Source organism: Sinohyriopsis cumingii, chromosome 10 (assembly GCF_028554795.1).
Source record: "Sinohyriopsis cumingii isolate HCF-2022 chromosome 10, ASM2855479v2, whole genome shotgun sequence".
Lineage (NCBI taxonomy): Eukaryota > Metazoa > Mollusca > Bivalvia > Unionida > Unionidae > Sinohyriopsis > Sinohyriopsis cumingii.
The window spans coordinates 45,766,574-45,770,765 of NC_142970.1; the positions used below are offsets into that span (position 1 = coordinate 45,766,574).

Genomic DNA, 4,192 nt, shown 5'->3' on the forward strand with positions numbered 1-4,192 from the left:
GTTCCGATGTCAACGAGATAACGATATCGGAACACGCTATACAAACCCGTTATTTGGATAGTAAGACAGCACTTTAAAAAAAACCAATAAAAAACCCAACAAAAAACATTTGCTATGTCTTATATTGTAGGACTAGATCAAGTTCTGTCAGTTGGGAGAACATTTTATGTCCACATTCTTCTGTGAACATATGTGAGTTTATTTACTTCTATAAGTTAAGATTTAAACAAAGCTTATAAGTTGGATTCTATGTTATAGGCATACGTTCCATCCATCCACCCACACTCAACTATCAACTGACAGATACCCTTAGTTTTATTTGTTGTTGCTGTTCATGTCTTGAAGTTTCTGAGCATGATATGCTATACCCGTGTTGGGTAAATGGGCCATGTTCAGACAGACCTGTTAATATTTTTTTGAAATTCCACTTCAGGAACTGAGTCCAAAAATGGATCCCAAAATATTGATCGTAATAGTAAAAACCAAGTTTCCAGGATGCGGTATTACAAGCATTTACCAACGATCGCAACCATTCATTAAAGAGAATACTGCACAACGATTTCGTGGGCTTATTTGGACCAATCAGAATCACATAAAGTGATATGTTAACATGTATAACCATTGAGTTAACATTCTGACATATTGTCGTATCTCTGGGTTTATGAAACGTATCTTACGACTCAGATTTAAAGACGTGTTTCTGGGTTATTAAACGTATCAAATGATTCACACTTCATGGCGTTTTTGTGGATTGATCAGTTGTATCTTGTGATACAGATATTATTGTTATATTTTGGGATTTAAATGACAACTGTCTGTTGTATGGACAGCTCCGGTGGCCTAGTGTTTAGAGTGTCCGCCTTGGACGCGGTAGGTCGTGGCTTCGATCCCAGGCCCAGTCATACCAAAGACTTATAAAAAATGGTAGTAAAAGCTGCCTCGCTTGGCGCTCAGCATTAAGCGGTTAGTGTTAGGACTGGTCGGCCTGGTGTCATGATAATGTGACTGGGTGGGACATCATGCTACATTGTCTGCGGCATGATGCCCCAGTAGTAGACGTCACTATAAACTGCCAAACTGCAGACATCGTAGCGATATGACTGAAAAATTGTTAAAGTTACGTTAAAAATCCAAATTACACACACACAACTGTTGTATGTAGTAAGAGATGGTTGTTCCACCTTATTGCTTATTGCCCTGGAAGGTCTGAATCCGGCACTGCACGGTCCTTTCAGTCTTTATTTTTGTGCCACCAAATATTCGTGTGCCATTTGTACGAGCCAAACCAATAATAATATTTCATTTGGGTCCAAAATCCTAGAAACCGACATCTCGTTAGGCAGTCAGGCTAGGTTGGAAAATGTTAACTGTAATATTTAATGTTCACAAATTATTGCAAACGTGCTAGTACGATAACGTCTCAATGTTTTCAATTCATTTTTAGTGCTGTTAATCCAACGTAAAAAGAACTATCGGTATGTACATTATCTTTCCCAGTCATGAAATTGATAGCAATTAACATTAAGCAGATTTGTTAAATATGCACGGAATATTCGCGTAAATAATTGTTTTAAGCCATCTGTCATAGTTCATAAAATCTTATGTAGTGTGAAGCCTCTCTTTATCTCTCTCTCTCATATATATATATATATATATATATATATATATATATATATATATATATATATATATATATATATATATATATATATATATATATATATATATATATATATATATATTCCGTTATTACCCAGGAGCAGATTAAATATGATTAGCAAATACCGTAGCGGGTTGATATGCGAGACAAAGACCCGGAAAATATCACATGGACACGTGAGGTTTAAACAATGTTTTACACGCGTGACGACACATATTAGGACTGACGATAGGCTCATGTGACGTTTCTGCGCTGTACAAAAGAGTCAACTTTTAACGCAAATTATTGGTAACTAAATGATTGTAGTAGTTTGTATGCTTATCTATTTATTATCTAATTGTGCTTGATGCTGTTCATTTGTAGAACATTGTATATAAGATCAATAGAACATTGCTTGCATGGTGGCATATTTTTTAAATTCAAGATCAGAGCTTTATTAACCAGGCAGGTGACCTCGCTTTTGATGCTTGGGCTACAAAAACCGACAAAGCAGTTTTCTAAAAGTCAGATTCCCTCATTGGCATGCCATGCAGCATGGATTCGTATACATAAATTTAATTACTAAGGATGGGCTCTATATAAATACGAGTCATTAACATAAGCCACAAGTTGAAGAAAGACGTATGGAAGAACACACAAGGCTCCCCATCTTCTTCCAGCCGAGCTCTTGAACTGCAAACATTATGAATTATATAGAGTATTTGAATATGATATTATTCATAATTGTTAATGACTGATAGTGAAATTATTAAAGAATATAATTCCTCAGGTGTTTCTTGTGACGAGGACTGTATTTGTAAGTGGAACTGTAACATTGCTCTCTTAGAAAAAGGGCTGGTTAATTGGATTTGGCTGGCGTTATCTAGAGGATGACTTACCTCGATATTATAGCCCGGCGGGAGCGAAAGAAGAATAGAATTTCAACAAAGAACTGAGCGAGAATACTGGGAAGAAATAAAGCAATACGAGCCCCTTTGACAAGAAAATAACAAATTTAATCAGAACAAATTAATAATGGCAATTCCAATTCAAGTTAGATTATGTCATTAGAATTTAACAGGAGTGCCCAATTTGGATTTATTTCATCATCATAACGAGAGGTGAAAAGAGCGCAATGTCCACGATTGATGTGCATCACCTTCCTTCCGTTGACCGTATATCAACGTCTCCTACTTCATCCGTCCTAAGCTCTATATTTTGTCCCTTCATGGACTTCCTGGTCCTTTTATTCTGACCTCGTCCTTCTTTTACTCCGACTTCAGTCTTCAGACTGTCCCGTCTGTCTCTCAGAAATATGTTCCTTAAAGGACAAAATTACCCCATAATTTCTGTATACCCTACTCTTTAGAGGTACATAAAATTCACTTACGTTATTCAGAGCATGTTGCTATCCACACACTGCGTAAATTCTGACTTAGTACTGTAGGACATTGACCTCGCTTCCAGCGGAAGGCCTTAAATTACAACGTGAGCTTATATCGAATGTTACCGTATTCTTTTACATGATACTACATGTTCGATTATTATTACATGAAATTCACAAATTGTAACTCACAGCAATCCTTATCCTACAAAATTATTCAAACATTACAAAATCAGATAATTAGGTAAGTATCGTTAACTCACGATGATCTGTATCGTCCTAACAAACAAAGGAAGTTATTTTTATAACCCTATGAAATATTACGCATATGAACATTTGGATCGTATGCAATCAATTCTACCAATTAACTAATAACTGTAAAATTAAAAAGGTAAATTGTATAATAATTCTAACATAAATACTTTCTATGAAACTGAATAAAATAAATTGCATAATTACTCTAGCATCGACACCTTTCATGAAATTGAATAAAATAAATTGCATAACAACTCTAACATCAACACATTTCCATGAAATTGAATAAACTATACATAATATGGATACCTAGTCATAGCAAACACATTTGCATAAAGCAAACAATCAAATAATAGTACGTGAAACTAAAATTGCGTACCTTATTGCTGTTCTCTTTCAGAACTTGTGCGTCCTAGTACAAAACCATGTCTTTCTTTTTACAAGACGGCCCGCTGGTCCCTTTCTTGTTTAACGAGGAAAGCACAGTTCTCTTTAGGCTTTCCACGGAGTCGAGACTCTTTCCTCTTTCATGAGATTTTCAGACTAGAGAATTTCGACTAAGGTCATCAGATTAAAGTCTGCTCTAAAGTGTACTCCTTAATTTATTCTGCCCAATCGTAGGCAGCCGTCCCTAATTGTTCCCAAAGAAATAATTCCTTTCATCAGGTTTAGACAGCTAAGAATCTGTGAACGATCGTGCGTAACAATTTCCCTTTGAAAAAAATGATAAGTAGACATATGTTCCTACGAAGCGGTTAGGGTTGGTAGCTAAAATGTTTACATTCTAAGGGCCGTGTGAAGATATCCCGGTCCATTTCAGGGAGTTGGAATGCTGCCCCTTTCCCTTTGAAGTTTGCACTGACGGGGGTGGGGGTGGGGGTGGAGATGAACGAAGAAAGGTCGAAGTGACCCTT

General features: G+C 36.3%; 1 long non-coding RNA gene across 1 annotated transcript; it reads right to left on the reverse strand.

The window, feature by feature from the left end:
* Positions 1–2,633: 2,633 nt before the first annotated feature.
* Positions 2,634–3,779, reverse strand: LOC149789969 (uncharacterized). The gene is made up of 2 exons (XR_016424017.1): positions 3,658–3,779; positions 2,634–2,960 (listed from the first exon to the last, which is right to left on the reverse strand). It is a non-coding gene; the product is annotated as an uncharacterized LOC149789969 (long non-coding RNA).
* Between the last annotated feature and the right edge of the window lie 413 nt (positions 3,780–4,192).